This window comes from Telmatherina bonti, assembly GCF_933228915.1.
Source record: "Telmatherina bonti genome assembly, chromosome: 17".
Classification (NCBI taxonomy): Eukaryota; Metazoa; Chordata; class Actinopteri; order Atheriniformes; family Telmatherinidae; genus Telmatherina; species Telmatherina bonti.
The window spans coordinates 6,581,060-6,607,491 of record NC_136615.1 but is presented as its reverse complement, the minus strand read 5'-3'; positions in this window follow the sequence as shown (position 1 = coordinate 6,607,491).

Genomic DNA, 26,432 nt, shown 5'->3' with positions numbered 1-26,432 from the left:
GTCTGTCGAACAGCTTCTGTGCGCAGCGTGTCTGTAGGACAGCTTCTGTGCGCAGCGTGTCTGTAGGACAGCTTCTGTGCGCAGCGTGTCTGTCGGACAGCGTCTGTGCGCGGCGTGTCTGTAGGACAGCTTCTGTGCGCAGCGTGTCTGTAGGACAGCTTCTGTGCGCAGCGTGTCTGTCGAACAGCTTCTGTGCGCAGCGTGTCTGTAGGACAGCTTCTGTGCGCAGCGTGTCTGTAGGACAGCTTCTGTGCGCAGCGTGTCTGTAGGACAGCTTCTGTGCGCGGCGTGTCTGTAGGACAGCGTGTCTGTAGGACAGCTTCTGTGCGCAGCGTGTCTGTCGAACAGCTTCTGTGCGCAGCGTGTCTGTAGGACAGCGTGTCTGTAGGACAGCTTCTGTGCGCAGCGTGTCTGTAGGACAGCTTCTGTGCGCAGCGTGTCTGTAGGACAGCTTCTGTGCGCAGCGTGTCTGTCGAACAGCTTCTGTGCGCAGCGTGTCTGTAGGACAGCTTCTGTGCGCAGCGTGTCTGTCGAACAGCTTCTGTGCGCAGCGTGTCTGTCGGACAGCTTCTGTGCGCAGCGTGTCTGTAGGACAGCTTCTGTGCGCAGCGTGTCTGTCGAACAGCTTCTGTGCGCAGCGTGTCTGTAGGACAGCTTCTGTGCGCAGCGTGTCTGTAGGACAGCTTCTGTGCGCAGCGTGTCTGTCGAACAGCTTCTGTGCGCAGCGTGTCTGTAGGACAGCTTCTGTGCGCAGCGTGTCTGTAGGACAGCTTCTGTGCGCAGCGTGTCTGTAGAACAGCTTCTGTGCGCAGCGTGTCTGTAGGACAGCTTCTGTGCGCGGCGTGTCTGTAGGACAGCTTCTGTGCAGAGCGTGTCTGTAGGACAGCTTCTGTGCGCAGCGTGTCTGTAGGACAGCTTCAGTGCGCAGCGTGTCTGTAGGACAGCTTCCGTGCGCGGCGTGTCTGTCAGACAGCTTCTGTGCGCGGCGTGTCTGTCAGACAGCTTCTGTGCGCGGCGTGTCTGTCGGACAGCTTCTGTGCGCGGCGTGTCTGTCAGACAGCTTCTGTGCGCGGCGTGTCTGTCGGACAGCTTCCGTGCGCAGCGTGTCTGTCGAACAGCTTCTGTGCGCGGCGTGTCTGTAGGACAGCTTCTGTGCGCGGCGTGTCTGTCAGACAGCTTCTGTGCGCAGCGTGTCTGTCAGACAGCTTCTGTGAGCAGCGTGTCTGTCGGACAGCTTCTGTGCGCAGCGTGTCTGTCGAACAGCTTCTGTGCAGAGCGTGTCTGTCGGACAGCTTCTGTGCGCAGCGTGTCTGTAGGACAGCTTCTGTGCGCAGCGTGTCTGTAGGACAGCTTCTGTGCGCAGCGTGTCTGTAGGACAGCTTCCGTGCGCAGCGTGTCTGTAGGACAGCTTCCGTGCGCAGCGTGTCTGTCGGACAGCTTCTGTGCGCAGCGTGTCTGTAGGACAGCTTCTGTGCGCAGCGTGTCTGTCGGACAGCGTCTGTGCGCGGCGTGTCTGTAGGACAGCTTCTGTGCGCAGCGTGTCTGTAGGACAGCTTCTGTGCGCAGCGTGTCTGTCGAACAGCTTCTGTGCGCAGCGTGTCTGTAGGACAGCTTCTGTGCGCAGCGTGTCTGTAGGACAGCTTCTGTGCGCAGCGTGTCTGTAGGACAGCTTCTGTGCGCGGCGTGTCTGTAGGACAGCTTCTGTGCGCGGCGTGTCTGTCAGACAGCTTCTGTGCGCGGCGTGTCTGTAGGACAGCTTCTGTGCGCAGCGTGTCTGTAGGACAGCTTCTGTGCGCAGCGTGTCTGTAGGACAGCTTCTGTGCGCAGCGTGTCTGTCGAACAGCTTCTGTGCGCAGCGTGTCTGTCGAACAGCTTCTGTGCGCAGCGTGTCTGTAGGACAGCTTCTGTGCGCAGCGTGTCTGTAGGACAGCTTCTGTGCGCAGCGTGTCTGTCGGACAGCGTCTGTGCGCGGCGTGTCTGTAGGACAGCTTCTGTGCGCAGCGTGTCTGTAGGACAGCTTCTGTGCGCAGCGTGTCTGTCGAACAGCTTCTGTGCGCAGCGTGTCTGTAGGACAGCTTCTGTGCGCAGCGTGTCTGTCGAACAGCTTCTGTGCGCAGCGTGTCTGTCGAACAGCTTCTGTGCGCAGCGTGTCTGTAGGACAGCTTCTGTGCAGAGCGTGTCTGTCGGACAGCTTCTGTGCGCAGCGTGTCTGTAGGACAGCTTCTGTGCGCAGCGTGTCTGTCGGACAGCTTCTGTGCGCAGCGTGTCTGTCGGACAGCTTCTGTGCGCAGCGTGTCTGTCGAACAGCTTCTGTGCGCAGCGTGTCTGTAGGACAGCTTCTGTGCGCAGCGTGTCTGTAGGACAGCGTGTCTGTAGGACAGCTTCTGTGCGCAGCGTGTCTGTAGGACAGCTTCTGTGCGCAGCGTGTCTGTAGGACAGCTTCTGTGCGCAGCGTGTCTGTAGGACAGCTTCTGTGCGCAGCGTGTCTGTAGGACAGCTTCTGTGCGCAGCGTGTCTGTAGGACAGCTTCTGTGCGCAGCGTGTCTGTCGGACAGCTTCTGTGCGCAGCGTGTCTGTCGGACAGCTTCTGTGCAGAGCGTGTCTGTAGGACAGCTTCTGTGCGCAGCGTGTCTGTAGGACAGCTTCTGTGCGCAGCGTGTCTGTCGAACAGCTTCTGTGCGCAGCGTGTCTGTAGGACAGCTTCTGTGCGCAGCGTGTCTGTAGGACAGCTTCTGTGCGCAGCGTGTCTGTAGGACAGCTTCTGTGCGCAGCGTGTCTGTAGGACAGCTTCTGTGCGCAGCGTGTCTGTAGGACAGCTTCTGTGCGCAGCGTGTCTGTCGAACAGCTTCTGTGCGCAGCGTGTCTGTCGAACAGCGTGTCTGTAGGACAGCTTCTGTGCGCAGCGTGTCTGTCGAACAGCTTCTGTGCGCAGCGTGTCTGTCGAACAGCTTCTGTGCGCAGCGTGTCTGTCGAACAGCGTGTCTGTCGAACAGCTTCTGTGCGCAGCGTGTCTGTAGGACAGCTTCTGTGCGCAGCGTGTCTGTCGAACAGCGTGTCTGTAGGACAGCTTCTGTGCGCAGCGTGTCTGTCGGACAGCTTCTGTGCGCAACGTGTCTGTAGGACAGCTTCTGTGCGCAGCGTGTCTGTCGAACAGCTTCTGTGCGCAACGTGTCTGTAGGACAGCTTCTGTGCGCAGCGTGTCTGTCGGACAGCTTCTGTGCGCAGCGTGTCTGTAGGACAGCTTCTGTGCGCAGCGTGTCTGTCGAACAGCTTCTGTGCGCAACGTGTCTGTCGAACAGCTTCCGTGCGCAGCGTGTCTGTAGGACAGCTTCTGTGCGCAGCGTGTCTTTCGGACAGCTTCCGTGCGCAGCGTGTCTGTAGGACAGCTTCTGTGCGCGGCGTGTCTGTCGGACAGCTTCTGTGCGCGGCGTGTCTGTAGGACAGCTTCTGTGCGCAGCGTGTCTGTAGGACAGCTTCTGTGCGCGGCGTGTCTGTCGGACAGCTTCTGTGCGCGGCGTGTCTGTAGGACAGCTTCTGTGCGCAGCGTGTCTGTAGGACAGCGTGTCTGTAGGACAGCTTCTGTGCGCAGCGTGTCTGTAGGACAGCGTGTCTGTAGGACAGCTTCTGTGCGCAGCGTGTCTGTCGGACAGCTTCTGTGCGCGGCGTGTCTGTAGGACAGCTTCTGTGCGCAGCGTGTCTGTAGGACAGCTTCTGTGCGCAGCGTGTCTGTCGGACAGCTTCTGTGCGCGGCGTGTCTGTAGGACAGCTTCTGTGCGCAGCGTGTCTGTCGGACAGCTTCTGTGCGCAACGTGTCTGTCGAACAGCTTCCGTGCGCAGCGTGTCTGTAGGACAGCTTCTGTGCGCGGCGTGTCTGTCGGACAGCTTCTGTGCGCAGCGTGTCTGTCGGACAGCTTCCGTGCGCAGCGTGTCTGTCGGACAGCTTCTGTGCGCAGCGTGTCTGTAGGACAGCTTCTGTGCGCAGCGTGTCTGTCGAACAGCTTCTGTGCGCAGCGTGTCTGTAGGACAGCTTCCGTGCGCAGCGTGTCTGTAGGACAGCTTCTGTGCGCAGCGTGTCTGTAGGACAGCTTCTGTGCGCAGCGTGTCTGTAGGACAGCTTCTGTGCGCAGCGTGTCTGTCGAACAGCGTGTCTGTCGAACAGCTTCTGTGCGCAGCGTGTCTGTAGGACAGCTTCTGTGCGCAGCGTGTCTGTAGGACAGCTTCTGTGCGCGGCGTGTCTGTCGGACAGCTTCTGTGCGCGGCGTGTCTGTAGGACAGCTTCTGTGCGCAGCGTGTCTGTCGAACAGCTTCCGTGCGCAGCGTGTCTGTAGAACAGCTTCCGTGCGCGGCGTGTCTGTCGGACAGCTTCTGTGCGCGGCGTGTCTGTCGAACAGCTTCTGTGCGCGGCGTGTCTGTAGGACAGCTTCTGTGCGCAGCGTGTCTTTAGGACAGCTTCTGTGCGCAGCGTGTCTGTAGGACAGCTTCTGTGCGCGGCGTGTCTGTCGGACAGCTTCTGTGCGCAGCGTGTCTGTAGGACAGCTTCTGTGCGCAGCGTGTCTGTCGAACAGCTTCTGTGCGCAGCGTGTCTGTCGGACAGCTTCTGTGCGCAGCGTGTCTGTCGGACAGCTTCTGTGCGCAGCGTGTCTGTCGAACAGCTTCTGTGCGCAGCGTGTCTGTCGAACAGCTTCTGTGCGCAGCGTGTCTGTCGAACAGCTTCTGTGCGCAGCGTGTCTGTCGGACAGCTTCTGTGCGCAGCGTGTCTGTCGAACAGCTTCTGTGCGCAGCGTGTCTGTCGGACAGCTTCTGTGCGCAGCGTGTCTGTCGGACAGCTTCTGTGCGCAGCGTGTCTGTCGGACAGCTTCTGTGCGCAGCGTGTCTGTAGGACAGCTTCTGTGCGCAGCGTGTCTGTAGGACAGCTTCCGTGCGCAGCGTGTCTGTAGGACAGCTTCTGTGCGCAGCGTGTCTGTAGGACAGCTTCTGTGCGCAGCGTGTCTGTAGGACAGCTTCTGTGCGCAGCGTGTCTGTAGGACAGCTTCTGTGCGCAGCGTGTCTGTAGGACAGCTTCTGTGCGCAGCGTGTCTGTCGGACAGCTTCCGTGCGCAGCGTGTCTGTAGGACAGCTTCTGTGCGCAGCGTGTCTGTCGAACAGCTTCTGTGCGCAGCGTGTCTGTTGAAAGAAGAAACTGAATGAAACTCAAAGTAGATTTAATTTTTCCCTCATAAAATACAACCGCGGAACTCGCCTACACTCAGCGCCAGGAAAGGTCTGTCTTTTTCCTCAACAGGAGTGGCCAGTTGAGGTGCCTCGGGCATCTGGTCAGGCGCCTCCTGGACGCCTCCCAGGTGAGGAGTTCTGGCACATCCCTGTGGGAGAGACCCTGGGGAAGAACGAGGACATGCTGGAGTGATTCTATTTTTTTGCTGGTTTGGGATAAAACTATCTGCGAAGGCGGATTGTTTTTTCTCAGTGCTCCTGTTTCTTTCCTCTCCTCCCACTCGACCCCCAATGATCCTATTGTATCTCTGTTCTTATCTATGGTAAGGCAGCGCTAGCGTAAACTAGCTGCATGGCCTGAGCTTAAGCTTGGTCCTGTATTTCTCTTTTGTCATGAATGTTACATGTCTGTATGTCTGACCTTGGACGAGCTGGCTTGGACTCTATTAATCCCCGAGGGGAAATTCAAAGTATCTTTGATTTGATTTGATTTGAATTCCCCTGATCAGCTGCAAATGTGGAAGGAGATGAAGTCTGTGCTTTCCTCCCTTTGCTGCTCCCTCCGTGACCCCACCCCAGATAAGTGGCAGAAGATGGATGGGTGGATATATATAGCGAGGATAGCTATGTTGCCGGTACTCACCGTATTACCATGGTGATTTTTGGTGCTGTCATGGTCAAATAAATGGCATCTGTATGGAACATCAGAATGAATCATCAGTCATGAAAGCAACATCTACAACAACTGACTGTAGAAATGTAAATAAACTGGGCCGAAAAAAGCCAAAATCTCATATAGTCTTGTGAGCTAAAAAAAGATTTGACAAGGAATGTGGCCCATGCAACATTGCCACATCGTGTTATTGTCGTGTGTTCTACTTGCTATAGAGAATTTGCTATGGCTTTTCAACTCTTTGCTCCACATTTTCTTTTCTGAATTTCTGGTATTCGCTGTGGTTTGTTCCGGACCACACCATCTTTACTGGAAATGAACTGGTCATGGCCCCTTATGACCCGCCAGGGGAAGCGTAAATGCAAAAGAACTGTTTTCTTTACACTTTTGGGATATGTTTCTATATCAAAATGTCAGAAACATCTACATTTCAAAAAAAGAGTGGAATATCATGAAGTTTTTACGCTCTTTTTTATTTTTATTTTTTTATTTAACAATGCAATTCTAGATGTAATGGAAATGCACCTTCTAATGAGACTGATTAAAACCCCGCTTGTGGCTTTAATTATCATTATCTTTGAGCATTCCAAAATTATGCCAGCTGACTAACTTTTCAAGAACAAATAAAATTCTTACAGACTTTAAAGTTTTAGTCATTTGGTTTTACAAACATTTTCACTTTCAGACTATGTGAGAGGAGACATAAAGCTTGCGATCATAGCTTTGGTTCCATCCTTCCCATTTCCCCTGGAAACCAGCCGGCCACTCGAGTCACTGATCTAGGCCCACCAATGCTGCTGGAGGGGTTTGCAGCATTCCATACTTTACTGCTGCATTGCAGTTAACAAATCCTAAGCTTGAAGGCGTAACATCAAGCTTTGAGGAGCCGCCCCTGCTGAACGTCATTTCCTTGGAGAAAGTTTATAACTTTTAATCACACTTGCCTGTAGAATATTTTAGATCAATCGATAAATTCTTTAGGAGTTAATTAAATGTGAGGTAAAGAACAGAGCAAAAATCATCCTAAAAATGGCCCCTTTTTTTCCATGATGGTCGGTGCTAATCAACTGGAATATTTAGGGGGCGCTATAGAGCCGTACTTTAACTTAACTGGCATATTTCAGTGTGACTAAGTTCAGGGCGTGACTGTCATCAGTCAAAGGTTTTATAGTTGGTTACAGGGACTTCCTGTTTGATGTCATGGGACCGTCTTTCGCCATGGTTATATCTGGCGTAGGAAATTCACTTTATTACTTTGATATTATGAAAAGGTTGAAATGTTGTTAAACAGTGTCAAGTGTTTGGGGTTAATTTCCGAGGCGGAGGCTTGACAAAGTAAAAGAAAAGCTCGTTCTGTTGTAAGTGGGCGGGGCTAAGACTTGGACCAGAACTGACTTATCTGTCTGTTCAGAACCACACCCTCATTAATCCCTTTCAGTTTCATGGTGATTGGATCATGATTGAGGAATTAATAGTAATTAATTATGTCACAGCGTCTCATAAAAGTTCCCCATGGCAGTATGGTCACGCCATGCAGTGCAGAGCAACGCTTTTCCATCGAATCTCTTCAACATGTTTTCTGTTCTCTGACCTGATCTGGACCAGGTGGTGTCCACATGAGTCAGAGTAAAAAACAATACTCCGGTCGCCAGGGGGCGTGACTAATTTTTAATCCAATTATTGACATATAGATGTCTTCAGGATGAGATTGGAATCATGTCTGTCCAATTTTGTGAAGATATGTTGTTTTATGTAGAAGTTATATTAATTTAATTTTTCATGACGAGTCGAGCCATCGAACATTGAGGCCCCGCCCCTCCTACACACTTTCTCTTTCAATCACATGTGCACCCTGACCACTTTGGGTGGCATTTTGATAAAATACGTAGGAAGAGTTCGATCAAATGCAATGTCAGTAAAATGACGAAATGTGGACGTTGACCTAAAATGGCCTGTTTAGTTTCAGTCATGGTTCCATCAGGGTTTTCTTTTGCTCTGTCATGTATCAACTGACGACATGTAGTGTTGGGGTTTCAGAAATAGGTGGCGCTCTCGGTCCTCAGCCCCACAAAATATCCAATTTTTCAGATTCATTTGGGGGGATATGCAATATTTGGTGAGTTTTAGAGCAAGTTCAGGCCCTCAGTAATGCAGTTTATATTGGAGAAGAGGATGAAAAGAAAGAGAATAAACTTTTAGATTTGTCAGTCCATTTTTTAAGGATACAGTAACATTTCAGTTGTGTTGAATTATTTCTAGGTGTGTGCTGAAGTGATCTTACCTTCTGCTGCAGGCTTCAGGAAGCTCTGTGGTGCTGATAAAGCTGTCCCAAACTAGAGCCCAGGGCTTTTATTCTTCATCAGGAGGGAGGGTTGATATCGTGGTTAAAACAGTTCCACAGAAACTCTGATCAAACCACTCCTACTTTTACCTGCATGTTCTTCATGTTTTAGTCATATGATTTCAAGCAAAGCCTGTAGCTGCAGTGAAAGAACCATCAGTTCACCAGAAAGGGAGAGTACAGACTGAATACCTCTTCAGATTTACTTTCAGTTTGTTTTTCCTGCAGATTCTTTAGTTTTACATTCTGAACAGTTCATGCTGCAGACATCATGACAGATTCTGCTGCTGATGAAGCTTGAAACTACAATTAGCTGATGTTATTCCTGACAAAGCTGCATGTATATAATATTTAGTAGCAGCAGCCAGATTTTCCATCAGTCATCAGATCTGAACCCGAAGGGTTTCAGCAGAAACACCAGTCCTCTGGATCAAAGCTGCATAGAAATCAGAACATTACTGGTTTTATTACAAGTTATTCCACTGTGGGGAGTAACTCCTCATGCTCAGGTGATTCAGGAACTAATTCACAGTTACTGAAACTGCATTTCTGTACATCTAAGACTCATTCATTCATTCATTTTCCAAACCGCTTATTCCAATTCAGGGTCGCGGTGAAGCTGGAGCCTATCCCTGCAGTCTTTGGGCGAAGGGCAGGGTACACCTTGGACAGCTCGCCAGTCCATCGCAGAGCCACACAGAGACAAACAACCACTCACGACTCCTAGGGGCAATTTAGAGTTCCAATTAACCTAACATGCATGTCTTTGGACGGTGGGGGTAAGCCAGAGAACCCAGAGAGAACCCACGCATACACGGGAGAACATGCAAACTCCACACAGAAAGGCCACTGACCAAACCCCTCCCCAGCCAAGGATCGTACGAGTGACCTTCTTGCTGTGAGGCCACAGTGCTAACCACTGTGCCACCGTGCAGCCCATCTAAGACTCATGTTGACTCAAATTCATCACCTCAGCTGAAGAATCCGGAAAATAACACCAACTGGAAAGACAGGAAGATCAAGACGAAGAAAATCATCATTAAATAATGATAGGAGTGTCTGAGAAACTTCTCCAAACTCAACATCCTGGTACGTCTCAAACCCAACCACACCCTCAGCCAGAGGCTGCTTCACCCAAAGGACTGAATGCCCAAACACAAGCTGAGTCACATATTTACATAAAGAAGAACAAACAACCTGTTTATTATATGAACACAGATCTACTAGTCCAGATTCAGAGGTCCATCTGCATCTTAAGGACATTTTGGACAAAGACAGACACTCCTCTCACACACCTCTCAAACTGTTTCTGAGTCAATGAGCAGGTCTCCGGTATCTTCTTCCAGATGTTACAAACCAGCTTCAGTTCTCCCCCAGGTGATTTTACAACCAATCACAGAGTAGGTTCAGAGTAGAGTTGGTCATTCATGTCGCCTGCTACCCGTTTACCTGTCTGGCCATCACACTGGTCTGGTAACATCATGTGACCTTTATGACTCTATGAATCAGAGGGTTATAGATGCTGATAAACGTAAAGGGAGTATTCACACGTAGCACTGGTACCTATTTAGGAGCATTTTTCTGTATGCATGGGTAGGGAAGGTATATTAGTAAACTGTTAGACTTTTTAGCATTAGAAATCACACTTTTTTTTCAACCTGAAACCAGTTTCTATTGAAACGAGTTGCGGTGGACCAACTATTTTACTGGCTTGCTTTTACTGGACCCTTACTGTACCAGTACCATCTGCAACTGGAGGACAGTATGGCATCGGAGATAAACTGCATTGATGACGAGTCAGAAATAAGTGCGACAGTTTACAGTTCTGACTGTAACCTGGAATAGTTTTCATCATTCTCACCTCAGGAATCTCAGCTTTCCAGTTGCGTAGAATGTGTGGTGTACTAGGAAAGGAGAGTGAGAAATAGAACTATTTGTGATGCCCGGTCCATGTCTTACCAACATCAGAAGATTAAAAATAATTTTCTAGAATGTGAGGATAAAAAGATCCTGATGAACATGTTTTTACCAGAATGTTATCTGACGTCTGAACTTTAAGGTAATGATGGATTTTATTGTCTTTAGACATGTTGTGGAATCTCATGATTTCACTGAAAGGCTGTAACTGAAGAGAAATGGATATCTGTATGGATTAATGCACAACCCAATCGAGGCTGCAGCCTGTGGCCCCTGTTAGCCTGAAACTCCTTAATCTTGACCTCTATTGGCCCATTGCACACATTGCAAAATGAAAGATGAGTAATAAGTAACCCAAACAATTTCCTAATAACATCATTCCAGGAAATAAGTGCAGCTGAATAAAGGACCTTTCAAGGGAAAAAGCAAATCTGTGGTAGTTAAGACAGTGTAAACAACTAAGCTGGTTAGTAACTAGTTAGTCATTTACTTCAGGAAGTGAACAGTGAATTCTTCAATATGTCTGACTGCATGTTTGGCAGTGAAGCTCATCTTAGAACAGTCTAACACGCAACTCTGGCATTGTTCTCATTTTCCTGCTGAAGACGACTGTCTACGGAGAACATGCAAGAGTGACGTGTATGTATGCATAACTTGCAAAAATGAGGGGGAGACCATATTTTAACCCAGTTGGTTAAAAGGCTTGTCATTTACATGAGGAGGCCCCACCCAGTCAGTCAGACACTATGGTGTTTAGAAAAATATATTGCATGTTTAATATCTAGACTAGAATTGTAAACTAACTAGCCGGAGGCCTGACACCGGGTCGTCTTCACTAAAAGGGTTTTGGATCAGTAGCCGTTAGGCGGACATGTTAACCCCAGGTATCGGAGTCCGAACATCCCGTCAGTTTGTAGAGAAACGCTTCCCAACTGGGATCATTTTACTGCACAGAAAGACTCAAACACACAGCAGCGAGGAGAAGTCTGTCTTTATTCTGACCAATGAAAAATCTGTTGACATGTTGGATTATAGCTCACCCTTCAGCTTAGCTCGCTCCACGTTAAGGTTAGTTTTATCATCACAGTTGAACTTTTTACATACGTCTGAACATGAAGTCCACACGTCCTGTTGCCTCTGAGCTGAAACGAGGGAGAACAGGAAGAAAATCCTCCAAATATTGCACAAAATGGCAACAGCTGCTTAGAAAATTGGCCAACATGAAGAGAAGCAATGATTGACTATAAAATGATTTCAAACGTATATTTTGTTTCTCAATGAAGCACTTGTGACTTAAACACACAGTTTCCCTCCAGAGACGTGAAGTCAGGTTGTAAACCTCATTTAGCCACAGATCTGAGTTTAAAGCAGCGACTCCCAACCTGGAGTCCACCGAGGCGTTACCGTTCAGAATCACTGATTAAAATGAAGACATCGTCCACACAGACAGGTTGAGGAGTGTCCACTAGAGGTTTTTAATCATCTGGGTTTTTATATTTACATGGAACTGAACTTCTACAACATGCACATCCAGTCCACTCTGGTCCATGTAGTACGGGGGGGGGGGGGGGGGGGGGGACCAACAGGTGGAGTTGCAGTAGCAGAACCCTTTGTGTCGATCCTAACCTGCATCGTTTCCTAATTTTATTGTGTCTGAGAAACATCAGAGCAGATGGTTTGTAAGCCACACTGAGGACCAGGACTCAGCTGAACACAGTCGTCATGGTGAGAATGTCACTAATAAAAGTATAAAACCAAGCATGGCTTCAGCATGGGGTGGGTCAGGGGGTCCACAGCTTGTCAGTATTTACATGAAGGGGGTCTCTTATGGAAAACAACCTGGTTTAGTCGACGCTTAGGAAGGAGTCCCGGAGTCCCAGGAAGGAGTCCCTTCCTGGGACTCCTGGTCTGCCTCTGACCTCTGCAGGAACCAAGTTGCATTTTTATTATGACTGATCATTTCTGATATTCTTACCCCTCCTTTACTAACCAGATGATCCAGTGACGTCCTGAGGGTTTAATATCATTGTTTTCTTTGTGTTTCTGATGTTTTTGTTGTGAACAATGACTCTTTCCCTGCTAGTCTGTGTTTTACAGGTTCTGGTTCTCTCAGCTCGGTGAGGATGTCGACCTTCTGGTCCAGGATCTGCTCCAGTTGCGTTGCATATGATTCCACATCGTAGTCCACCTCCTCCGTCATTTCTAGAAGAACCTTCTCGTCCTCCAGCCAGCGGATGGACTCCTGGAGACAACAAGCTGCAGATCAGCATCTCCTCGCAGGGTCCAGGTTACACTGCCCTCTAGAGGACAAACTCCCTCACTACACCGTAAACCACAGTTCAGTTACAGCATCATAAAATAATTAAATTAACCTTATGACAGTGTAATAATAATAATATAAGAATAATAATACATGTTTAAATGTTTAAAGAATATTTTCTCTTTTTTTAAAATCATATAACTGACATTTATTTTCATTTTTTATTCAAGTTATTTTATGTTAACTTTATCTAAGTAAATACAATATTTTATGTTGCTTATTATTCTAAATAAGTTTATTATCATTTATTACGATTGTTTTAATTATTTTTTATGATTTCATTTTAAGAAGATTATGAGGATTATTGTGAATATTTGAACTAAATATCTTTTATTTTAAAATTTCTTCTTCTTCTGATCTATATCGTTATTATTATCTGGAAAACGGCCCTGTGGTCCTCCAGGACCTGCTCCTCCATCTCCACCAGCTGGGACACGGCTTCATGGAAGGTGAAGAGTTGTGGTGAAACTTCTTCCTCCTGCAGCAACATAAAAACAGAAGCAGTTTCTGTCTTCAGCAGAGACACAAAAAGGTAGAATCACCGACAGGAACATTTAGTTCGAGCAAATTAAGCTTTTTTCAGTGATTAAACCCGATTTTGGCTTGAAATGATGTGTATGAAAAGTAGGGGTGGGAAAATCAAATTGAAAAATCGAAAATCGGGATTTTTTTTTCTTCACAATTTTAAAATAAATTTTTTGTTAAAAAATCTTTTTTTTTTCCTCAAATAAATAGAAATTACAAAAATTTTGTCATGGATTATTCCTGTTATTTTTATGTTTTACTTGTCTTCTTGGGCATGATAGCAGCAGAATGATGGTCTGGCTACTGTGTTGTTTTTCCCAGTTGAAATCAAGGAAAATGACGAGCAAAAAAGAGAGTTTTATACATTTTTTTTGTTTATAATCTACAAAAATCAGCAATATCGAAGAATTATGAGAATCGCAATTTAAATCGAATCGGTACCCAAAAACTCGGAATCGAATCGGGACAAAAGCGTCACAGCCCTAATGAAGTGTCCTCTGACAACATTGTTGTGAAGCGGCGCTATACAAAAAATAAATAAAATAAATCTGAAATTTTGGGATAATTTAACAGAGGTCATTAATTACTATTATTAATGAAAATAATAACATCTCTGCAGAGACTAAATAGAAAATGTAACAAGCATAAATTCAGTCTTTACTGTCAGAGCTTTTCTCTTTACGCTCCCAGTTTATCTGAAAACTAAAAATAATCCGTAACTCTGAGTCAGCATGAAAACTGATGATCCAGCAGCTTCTAGAAGCTCCTCCAGCAGCAGGAAGTTGCAGTCATGATGCCATCAGTCTCCCAGCAAGCCTTACTGGTTCAGTCTCTCTAACTGGACTGTAATGAACTTGTAACCTGCAGCTGAGGCCTGGAGGGTCTGAGATGTACATCTGGGTTTTCTGGAACATCTGAGCTTCTTATCGACATGCTTTTACACCAGTGGGAGCTGGCCAATAGAGGGCGCTAGGGCGTCGCCCCACCACTCACCACAGCAAAAGAAAATGAATAATTAAATAAAATAATTCAAACTATGTTTCCATGTTTATATATTAGCAAAATAAATATTCTATAGTCAGTGAGTAAAGTTCTTATGTTAATCTATTGTCTAAAGTTGCACATTGGTGACGTTTCCTCCGCGGGACGCAACAATCTTTGTCCACAGACTCTCGCTGTAAGTTGGACATGTGCAGTTGCTTCCCTACAATCCAAGAGATGGGGGCTGGTTGGGGCGCTGCTGTCCAGCACCCAAAGCTGGATGCCGTTGGATTTAAATAATACTGCTACGGCAGAGGACACTTAAATCTTTTTCCTGAAACTTTTGCATCGCATCGTGCCTCATGTGGACATGCTGTACAGCAGCTCCACAAGCGGAACATTGATTCATGCAGCAGTTCAGACAACATACAACATATCAGCTAAATTAATCATCATGTTGTGTTGGTTAATATTTCTGATATTCTATTAATATTCTGTGCAGCTACAGAGGGGAGATAGAAGCTAAATGTGTGGTGATGGTCCTTTATAATGTTTTTAACCGTAGTGGTGTATTATTCCACAAGCACACCTTATAACAGGCCATGTATAATGTACTTTTCCATAAATGCTGTGTTCATTTACATTGTCCCTTAAATAAAATTAACATTAACATAATTGATGAAATAATTTTTGATATATTATTATTATTAGATGATAAATGTATATAGTAAAGCTAACTTGTATCCATCTCCATGTTGATTTAAATGGCTGCGTTCCAGTTTTAGGTTCTTTCACCGAGCATCTGATCAGTGCTGCAGCTACAAGCAGACAGATTCCAGCAGAAAACATTCCTGATTTTAACCAAACATTGAGAATTTTGCTTCTCTGAACAATAGAAGGGCAGAAAGTATGTACAAAATATACAACGCTACATGTTGTCATGTTTTAATATGTAAATACACTAATGTGATACTTTAGTACATTATTTGCTTTCTTTTACAAACATGTCTATTTTGGAGTACGGTAAAGCCGGCCCCCCCCTCCGGAGAAAACTGCACCAGCCGCCACTGTTTTACACATTAGTGGATATAAAGTATCTTCTTTTCTTCTTTCTCAGGATTTTGCTTTCCATCACTGACTGGGGAGGCGTAATGGAGATGAAGGTTTCAGACTGGTTGACACACCTGAAAACTCAGAAACCCTTCCAGTCTGTGGAGGCTTTTGCATCTGTTTCCACCCGGTGTTCAGCAACCTCTTCAACCCCAGAAGCCAAAACCATTCTGATACTGTAGTTAATCAACTGTGTAACCTCATCATGTTTGCACCAGTTTAAGGTGGAAATATTCAGTAGATAACATCTTATGTCACCATGTTGAAGACGTCATGTTGAAGAGCAAATCCACTTTCATCACGTCAGGGTTAAATGTATGTGCAGATCTGCACGTCTGTGTATTTTGTCATGATATGAAATCATTGTGAGTATCCTGAATGTGCCAAACAGTAGAAGAAGTAGAGCAGAGGAGTGTTTAGATCAGGGGTTTTCAGACGCAGACCCTCCACCATCATGTTCCCTCATCCTGCTCTCATTATTCGCCTCTTTTTCCAGATGACTCGTCTCGCAGGTTTCAGAAATACATTTCCCATAATGCTTTGTAAGTTAGTATAACAGCTTTAAGCCATATTAAGGCCGCTTGTGTTAGCATACAGCTAACTTTGCTAATCATCAGTTTTATATGGAGCCCGACTGGTGGTGGTTTCTCTCCATATAATCCTCTATAACTAAACAGTGAAAAGTGATGCTTCTGTCATAATAAATGGAGCTTTTTTCAGATTCAGTTTACGTTATTTTTTGCGTATTTCTGAATAATTTTATATTGATAATTTACAGTTAAAAGAAATTTGTTTACTGAAGTCATATTAGAATCATTAGTTAATTATTTTTAAATTTTAAGATTTTAGTTTCTTGAAACTTCAAACGGATCAAATGATCAATTATTTCCTGATCAGAATCTATAACAGAGTACTACATGCATGCCTTTAACTTACTGATTGCATCCTGGTGAAACTTAACAAAGATACACGTATTTAAATTAAACAGTCATTACTTACATTAGTAGTTGTGTGGAAATAATTGATCAATTCTGTGAAATATTATCATTTATAAAAATGTTTAAGCATGGCAGCTCTGTGCTTCCGTACCTCAACTTTTACTTTTATTTAGTAAAATAGAGTTTTTGTTCATATTTCAGATTATTTTTAGAATTGGTTCTTTCTGACGGAAGTTGGCATAAAAAATATTAGCATGAAGCTAAACCTTTATAAACCTGTTTGTTCACATTTTATCTGCATATAAAGTTTGATCTATTAGCTGATTAATGTTCTGGCTTCCAACGTTTCCATGAATGCAGAGAAAAACTAAGTAACGAACGAAGTACTAACTGACTGAAAGTATCAAGATTTTATTTTTCCCTTTGATCAGTGTAACTGAAAACCACATGGTTCACATGTTTACGCACATACGAACCACAGGTGTTGATGAAACACTGTCCTGTGATCCAGATATGAAGAACACACACACGCATGTGATTGACATGTGTTTTTCATGTCACATGTAAATCATATGCGGTTCACATCTGAACCAAATTAAATCTACATGTAATTCACATTAATATCACATGAATTTATTCCAAAATCATACGTTTCACATGGTTTACATGTGTACATACATGTGGATCACATGTTTTTTCTGTTATGGATGATTATTAGTGTTGTTTATCATCGTTTTTTTCTTAGTTATTTGAGGATGAATCGTTGTTTTTGTGCTTGTAGAGGGTCAGACGTGTAGCAAACGGCCGCAGACTCAGCCTGCATGACGAACTTCATCCATATCTTCTGTCCTTCCAGCTGGCAGGTCCTCGCTGTCTGAAAATCCCTGATTTTAGCTTCACAGTCCCTTTATTAACTCTACTGGGAGCTTCCCATGCTGGTGTGGGTGGATTCTGCTCTGTTGATGTTTTTCAGAACGGAAAATAAACTGTTGTATGTGGAAGAGCAGCCGTGTGGCTGAAATCCTGGACAAGAGGCTTTGCAGGAAGTTTCTGTTGAGCTGTTTGTTGCTGGTTTTTGGTAAAAACATTTTGTCTCCCGTTCGGCTGCTGAGTTGAATGTCCGTCCGGTTCCTGGATTCTGTTCGGGAACCACCATGTAAATACTGTAAAGATCTTTATGTAGGACTTGAATCGTCGACATTTACTATGTATGGGTCATGATGTTAATCTGAACATTTCAGGTGAAATATATTTCAGATGTGTAGCATTTTATTTGTTTCTTTGGCCGTCATCAACACAACGGACCAACGCAGGAAAGTTTCTGTCTTTATCAGCGTAACATTCTGATCAACCACAGTGCAAGCTGTCAGAAAACACTCTCACACCACCTGCAGATGAGTTTCACACCTCTTTAACTCTTTGTATTCCAGCTGCTGTTGACCTCTGCTGTGTCTTGACAGGCGACTGCTCAGCCTTTTGTAGGAATTACTCTGCCTATTTTTCAGCTGGAGTATTTTACAAAACCTTTCAACTATAACTGGAGGCTGTTTTTCACAGTCAGAAGTAAGTGCATGGAAAACCAAAACCCATAAGAAAGAACTATTTAATGATCTGCTGCATGTCATCTATCAGATTGGAAATAATTAATCTTCATACTTAACAATAATAAAGCAGTTATCTTGTCCACCATGTCCTCAGTCTTTCTATGAGAGAAAATATATCTGCTGTTTTCTTTTTCCTCTGGATAGGGTGTCCTGAAGATCCTAGCAGGTATGTTGTTGGGGGCTTTATGCCCCTGGTAGGGTCAAGCATCGCAAACAGGTGTCTAACCGAGGAACCAGACTAAATGCGGCTCAAAGGCAAAAACCTATGATGATGACAACCATAGGTGGAAATGGTCCCTTGCCTAGACGCGGGTCACCGAGGCCCCTTCTGGAGCCAGGCCTGGGGGTGGGGCACAAGAGTGAGCGTCTGGTGGCCGGGCCTTTTCTCCCCTGGGCCCGGTCGGGCTCATCCCAAAAGGGTTACATGGGCCCCACCTCCCGTGGGCTCACCATCTGCGGGAGGAGCTGTAGGGGTCGGGTGCAGTGTGAGTTGGGCGGCAGCAAGGGGCGGGGACCCTGGCGGTCTGATCCCCGGCTGCAGAAGCCGGCTCTAGGGACGTGGAACGTCACCTCTCTGGTGGGGAAGGAGCCTGAGCTGAGCTTGTGTGCGAGGTTGAACGGTTCTGAGTAGATATCCATCACGAGGGGCTGGATCTTCTTCCACTCTGGAGTTGCTCATGGTGAGAGGCGCCGAGCAGGTGTGGGCATTCTCATCAGCCCCCAGCTTGGTGCCTGCACGTTGGGGTTTACCCCGGTAGATGAAAGGGTAGTTTCCCTCCGCCTCCGGGTGGGGGGACGGGTCCTGACTGTTGTCTGTGCTTATGCACTGAACAGCAGGTCAGAGTACCCACCCTTTCTGGAGTCCTTGGAGGGAGTGCTGGAGGGTGCTCCTTCTGGGGACTCCATTGTTCTGCTGGGGGACTTCAATGCTCACGTGGGCAATGACAGTGAGACCTGGAGGGGAGTGATTGGGAGGCATGGTCCCCCCCCCTCTGAACCCAAATGGTGTTTTGTTATTGGACTTCTGTGCTCGTCATGGATTGTCCATAACGAACACCATGTTCCAACATAAGAGTGTCCATATGTACACCTGGCATCAGGATTCCCTGGCCCGCAGTTCCATGATCGATTTTGTAGTCGTATCGTCAGACCTGCGGCCACATGCCTTGGACACTCGGGTGAAGAGGGGGACAGAGCTGTCAACTGCAATGAACCTGGATGGCATTACTTTAGCTTCCAGTGCTACAGTGAGAAACCTTGGAGTAATATTTGACCCTGACCTGTCCTTTGGTCCACATATTAAGCAGGTTACTAAAACAGCCTTCTTTCATTTACGTAATATAGCCAAAATTAGGGACATTCTGTCTCAGAGTGATGCAGAAAAACTGGTTCACGCTTTTGTTACTTTGAGACTAGATTACTGTAACTCTATTACTGGGCTGTCCTAAATATGCCCTGAAAAGCCTTCAGCTGATCCAGAATTCTGCAGCCAGAGTCCTGACCAGAACCAGCATGAGAGATCATATTTCTCCAGTTTTAGCCTCTCTTCATTGGCTGCCTGTTGAATCTAGAATAGAATTTAAAATCCTTCTCCTTACATATAAAGCCCTCCACAACCAGGCACCACTATATATCAAAGACCTCATTGTTCCTTATATACCAAGCAGAGTACTTCGTTCGCAGACTGCAGGCTTACTTGTGGTTCCTAGAGTCTCAAAGAGCCGAGCAGGAGGCAGAGCCTTTGGTTATCAGGCCCCTCTCTTATGGAATAAGCTCCCAGTTAGTGTTAGGGAAGCAGACACCCTCCCCACCTTTAAGACTAGGCTGAAGACTTATCTTTTTGATAAGTCCTATAGCTAGGGATGGTTAGCATCCCTTAGTTATGCTGCTATAGGTTTAGACTGCTGAGGGACATTTCCTGATACACTGAGCTTCTTTCTTTTTCTCTTTATCTCTCTCTTTTACCAGAGGACCGGAGGGTGTGTTCCAATTACAGGGGAATCACACTCCTCAGCCTCCCTGGTAAGGTCTATTCAGGGGTCCTGGAGAGGAGGGTCCGCCGGATAGTCGAATCCCGGATTGAGGAGGAGCAGTGGGGTTTTCGTCCTGGTCGCGGAACAGTGGACCAGCTCTATACCCTCTCTGGGGTCCTGGAGGGGGCATGGGAGTTTGCCCAACCAGTCTACATGTGCTTTGTGGACCTGGAGAAGGCATTCGACCGTGTCCCCCGAGGGCTCCTGTGGGGGGTACTCCGGGAGTATGGGGTACCGGACCCCCTTGTACGAGCTGTCCGGTCCCTGTACGACAGGTGTCAGAGCTTGGTCCGCATTGCCGGTAGTAAGTCGGATTCGTTTCCGGTGAGGGTTGGACTCCGCCAAGGCTGCCCTTTATCACCGATTCTGTTCATAACTTATATGGACAGAATTTCTAGGCGCAGCCGAGGGGTTGAGGGGATCCGATTTGGTGGCCTCAGGATTGGGTCCCTGCTTTTTGCAGATGACGTGGTCCTGTTGGCTTCGTCTGGTCGTGATCTCCAGCTCTCGCTTGAGCGATTCGCGGCCGAGTGTGAAGCGGCTGGGATGAGAATCAGCACCTCCAAATCTGAGACCATGGTCCTCAGCCGGAATAGGGTGGATTGCCCTCTCCGGGTCGGGAGTCAGGTCCTGCCTCAAGTGGAGGAGTTTAAATATCTCGGGGTCTTGTTCACGAGTGAGGGAAGGATGGAGCGTGAGATCGACAGACGGATCGGTGCGGCGTCTGCAGTAATGCGGGCTCTGCGCTGGTCTGTCGTGGTGAAGAAGGAGCTGAGCCAGAAGGCGAAGCTCTCGATTTATCAGTCGATCTACGTTCCTACCCTCACCTATGGTCATGAGCTGTGGGTCGTGACCGAAAGAACGAGATCTCGTATACAGGCGGCTGAAATGAGTTTCCTCCGCAGGGTGGCCGGGCTCTCCCTTAGAGATAGGGTGAGGAGCTCAGTCCTCCGGGAGGGGCTCAGAGTAGAGCCGCTGCTCCTTCGCATCGAGAGGAACCAGTTGAGGTGGCTCGGGCATCTGGTCAGGATGCCTCCTGGACGCCTCCCTGGTGAGGTGTTCCAGGCACGTCCCTCGGGGAGGAGACCCCGGGGAAGACCCAGGACACGCTGGAGGGATTACATCTCTCGGCTGGCCTGGGAACGCCTCGGGATCCCCCCCGCAGAGTTGGCAAATGTGGCTGGGGAGAGGGAAGTCTGGGCTTCCCTGCTTAGGCTGCTGCCCCCGCGACCCGACCCCGGATAAGCGGCAGAAGATGGATGGATGGATGGATGGATGGAAGATATATATTCTGCATAGTTAGAGTAGTTCAGTAAGCTTGCTTTGGTAGATTCATGCATAAAACTCAGTGTTCTGTTCAAGGCCTGTTTCAGCTTTGACTGTTGTTATCTCCAAGCTAGCAGTTGTTTTGACTAGTGCTGCCAGGCAAAGGTTGTTTGTGTATGCTTAAAGAACACTGTAGCACACTGAGCAGGGGTAGAGCTCTCGAGACCTCTCACCCGCAACATCTGTACATGCCCAATAAATTGAACAGAAAACAGTTGATTTATAGATTTATTTCTCATCGGATAAATTCCACAATACCGCCGAATATGGAGGTTTTGGTAGCTCTGCTGGAAGTGAGCCTATAACAGTTCGATCTTTCTGTTTTTCATTCTCTCACCTCGTGTGTGTGTGTATGTGTAAGGAGAGTTTGTGAGTGTGAGTGCCACTCTCGTGGAATCATGGGACAGTGTTAAAAACATCTGATCTTGTGAATTACACGAAAGGAGTGGATTTGGTTTACGCTAACGAGTAGTCTGTACAGAGCACAAGTTGTCATATTGGGGACAAAGAACTGTAAGACTGCCTTGGAAGGAGATGGGAAGTGAAACAAAAATTCCCTTGCAGCACATCATTTCTACATAGATGGAACAAGAAGTATAAGTTTGCAGGGAAATCAAAAGTTCAAGAATCCGAAAAGCTTGTGGAGCAACTGACTTTGAAAGTAGCACTCAAGACAGGGAAAAAGAAGCAGAAAAAAAGAGTTTCAGCTCAGGATGGCGAGGTTATGGTTAACTCAAGCTCGAAGACGAGCAGGGAATAAACTAACAGAAATTCTGTAAGCAGTTGCAGTAGTAAAGCCAGATGAGGAGACTTTGGTCCCGTCAGATGCGGTGAGGAGAGAAAAAGTTAGGCAAGATGCCAGAAGAGAGACCCAGAGAGAACTCAGAGCAAACAGACAGAAGCAAGAGGCAGAGATAACAGAGAAGAGCAGTCACATGACCATGAGGAAGGCTAAGATAGATGGACTGACAGAGAAAACAGACCGAGTTGACAAAACAGCACAAGTAAATACAGTAGTGACAGAACAGTCAGATAAGTTGACAGGGAAATCAGAAGGTCTGTACACATGCTTGACAGAGCAAAAGCGGGAATACGGAATAGCAGACCAAGGACAGCAGAGACTTTTCCCCTGATAGAGGTCGCAAACCCTCATTACGGCCTCGATAACGGCCGAGAACACACGATACATGTCTACCGACCTTGTCCAGACCAGGAATGTACTGATGCATGTAAAAGCCTGGGCGACCCTCCGACGAATGTAGAGGACTTCATAAACAAACATCACAGCCTTAGACAGTCTTATTTTCTTGATGGACGGGAAATTAAAACTGCCTTTAAAAAATGTTTTTGTGAGTGAAACAAACTGTGTTGAACAACCACAGGTGTTTTATACTGGTCCCAGAGGTTGGATGGGAAAAAACAAGGGGAAGAGACAAAGTCAGTTTGGGAGAGACTTGGAGTGCTGGAGATGCAGCCGAAAAGGTCACATGGCCAGAAACTGCAGGGTACCCCCGGCTGAATTCAACAAATCACCCACACATGACTCATCCGGACAGGATGACAAGTGAAAAACACAGGAAACTCCAGAGAAACAGAGAGGATCTGTCTGCATTGCTGACATCTCTGCAGCAGAAATAATGTTTTTTGACCAAAGCATGAAGAAAAAAACCAATGATCACCCTAAAGGTGAACGGAAAAAAAATTCCTTTTTATGTGATACAGGAGCCGATAAATCAGTCTTAAATTCTAGAGTGCCAGGTCTAACTTTATCAGATGAAAAAATTTTCTGTCAGTCAGCAAATGGCCAGCTCACCTTACAACACATGACAGACCCACTATGGTTCAAGGAGCCAAATTCAAAGAAATTAGTAGAATGTTCTGTAATGTACGCACCAAACTGTCCTATAAATTTGATAGATAGGGATTTATTACAGAGATTTCAGTCATTCCCATTAGTCACGGCATGGTTGCAGTTTGTGAATTTTTTCATCAGAGCCTGAGAGAACCACACTTTTATCGGTCCTTAGATATTTCACAGGAGAACAATTCACATACACCACTTGAGTTAATCCAACTAGCAGAGGAACACCAACTGACAGCTCATGATACTCATAAGCCAACTGAGTTACACATCACTCTTAGATTTAAAGAAGAATCAGGGCCTGATCCCTCATATGAGATGCAAGTTCAAGATTTAGGTCCCCAGAAAATCACAGTGCAGACACTTTATGTGGACTCCTTAGGAAATTCAGGATGTAGTGTGATAATCTCACCCGAAGCCCAGTGTTTATTCAGAGGAAAAAACCTTCCACATCTCTTGCTTACCAGACACCCAGCTTCCACTTGGAAGTTGGTCACGTGGTGTCAGAAGGAGACAAGCAGGAGCACTGGGAGCCAGAAAAGGGGGTTGGGATGTGAACAGAGAAAGACAGATTTATCGGAAACGCTTGGGGTGGGTTTTTAATGCAACTCCACAGACACACTTGGAACAACAGTTTTTCAACAGCAGAATGATATTTGGTGGATTTAAATTCATACCCTGAGTTAAAAGAAATTCCAGAAACTTTGTGGGCAAAAGGGAAAAATGATGTAGGGTTAATGACCACAGCTCAGCCAGTTGTCATAAAACCCAAAACAGATTATAGGCCAAGAATCAGACAGTACCCCTTAAAACCAGATGCAATTGAAGGAATCAGACCGGTCATAGAGGATATGAAGAAGACAGGAATCATTGAAGAAAATGCAGATGTGTGTTGCAGTTCTCCAATCTTCCCAGTTAGGAAGGCAGATGGAAGTTGGAGACCTGTACAGGATCTTAGAGCAGTGAATGCTGCATTGGTGAGCCGTGCCCCAAACGTCCCGGATCCGCACACGATCCTTAACAATTTGAAACCTTCACAGAAAATTTTCACAGTGATCGATTTAAGTAATGCATTTCTCTCAATTCCAGTTCAAAAAGAGTCTAGAAGTTGGTTTGGGTTTACATTTGAAGGAAAACAGTACTCATTTACTAGATTACCACAGGGTTTTTGTGATTCTCCAACTATTTTTGCAGCAGCCATCCAAAACTGTTTGGCTGGATTTAAAGTTCCCGCCCATTCACAAGTCATTTCTTACATCAACGATATGGTCGTAGCTTCGAATTGCGAAGAAAACTGTAGAGAAACGTCACTCAAACAATGTTAGCTCAAGAACATGGAGGGAAACTAAAACCCATAGGGTTTTATTCGAAAAGACTTGATCACGTGTCCAGCGCATTACCTCTGTGCGTTAAAGTCGTGTGCATGTCTGCCTTGGGGGTCCAAGCAACAGCTGAAATTGTCTTGTTTCATCTATTAACATTATTAGTCCCTCACGAGGTGGAAACTCTCCTCATGCAAACAAAAATGACTTTTCTGTCACCAGCTAGACATTTATCTTTAGTTGCCACATTATTGTCTCAGCCACATTTGACAATAAAAAGCTGTAAAACGGTGAACTTTTTACAGCAACTTTGATTCCTTCTGAGGAAGATGGCGAAAAACATGACTGCCAAGCTTTAACAGAGAGATTGTGTAAGCCCAGACCTGATCTGCAAGATACACCTCTTGGTTATGGTCTGGTCTTCTTTGTTGATGGGTTGAGTTCTAAAGATCTTCAGGGCAGACAGCGAACAGGTTTTGCTGTTACACAAAAAGAAATTGTGGAAGCTGGACAAATTTCATCGAGTCTGTCAGCACAAGTGGCAGAAATAATAGCCTTAACACAAGCATGTAAACAAGCTGAAGGAAAATCAGTCACGATCTATACAGATAGTGTAAGGTTGCAAAGGCGAATTGACTTTTTTGTAGCTCAATGGGAGCGAATAGGTATGGTAATGTGGTAAAGTAAAAATTGCAGAACTGAATGATCTATGATCTTGTTTTGCTACAAGTGGAAGGAACGGTCACAGTGTTCTGTAATGTTCTCTGAGACAAGGTCAGCTGCACTGTTTATCTGAGCTGCATACACACATTGATGTTTCGATCATTAGAAACATGCAGCAGAACGCACCCACAGCTGAGAAGCAGCTGTGGTTAACTGCAGGAGCCGAGCTGAAGAATGATGTTTATTTTATCCAAGACAAACCCATATTACCAAAAGGTCTTTTTAAAACTGCAGCTATGTTAAGCCATGGTCCAGCACATGTTGCTACAGCAATTATGATATTGTGTCAAGATATTTTTATGCTTTTGGTTTGGTTCTTTTTCAAAGAATTTTTGCAGAGCTTGTCTTATTTGTTGTAAACACAATTCTCAGGGAAATGTCAGACCAAAGAGAGGACAGTTTCCCAAAGCAGAACATCCTTTTCAGTTTTCGCACATGGATTTTATTGAGTTGAATGCATGTCAACAACATAAGTATTGTTTAGCACTTACTTGTCCCTTTTCTAAATGGGTCCAGGTCTTCTCGACCAAGCGCGCAGACGCTTTGTCTGTGGCTAAGGCCATATGTATGATCATAATTCCACAACATGGAATTCCTCGGACTATTTGGTCGGACCGAGGTTCTCATTTTATAAATGAAGTCATTTCTGAAATTGCTGTTAAATTAGGAATCACCTGAAAGAACCACTATTCATGTCATCCACAATCTGCAGGGTTGGTTGAAAGAACAAACTATACTATAAAGCTCAGGTTTCGTAAAACAATGGAACACACAGGACGTAATTGGGTTGACTGTTTAGATTTAGTTAAACTGTATATGCATATCACACCTACAGAAGGAAATGGATTAACCCCCTTTGAAATTGTGTATGGGAGAGCTTTTAAGATGCCAATGTTTGGGGATGATGAAGCCAAGGCCGACCAAGAAAATACATTTGAGATGATCGGAGAAAGGACCCAAAAGCAGCACAAGAGATCTGGGCAGGTTAACAGTCTTTATTTTAGCCACTTGGTGAGGTTCGGTGCTAGAGTTGAACTCTGGTTCCCAATGAGCAGAGCAGAGTAACCTTCCTCTGGGCCGACAGTAGACACCTAGCACAACAAGATGACTGAAGATCCACAACTCACAGTTGGGGGTCCTCCAGGACAGAATCCCAGTGACCACTGGGGAGCAGGCTCCAAGGGCAAGGCAGGAAGCAGAAGTCGGGGACGGATCAGGTCGGTAATGGGCAGGCAATTGTGGTCGGCGTGCTGGAAGGTCAGGCATGAGAGCAATGACAATCTGGCAGCGAGTGAATGGTGGAAGCTGCATATATGTGCAGGCTGAACTGATGGGGATTGTGAACAGGTGGCAGAGGCAGGTGAGAGCAGTAAACTGATTAGGGGTGTGGCAAGCAGCAATGCTGGAGGAAGCAAGGCTGATTGTGACAATATTAGCAGATTGGATGATTCAAATGTTTAAAAATAAATATGTTGTTGAAAGCAATGATCTGCCAGTCTGTTCTCCTCCTCTGCAGGAACCATCGGTCCTGGCCCCGGGGGATTTGG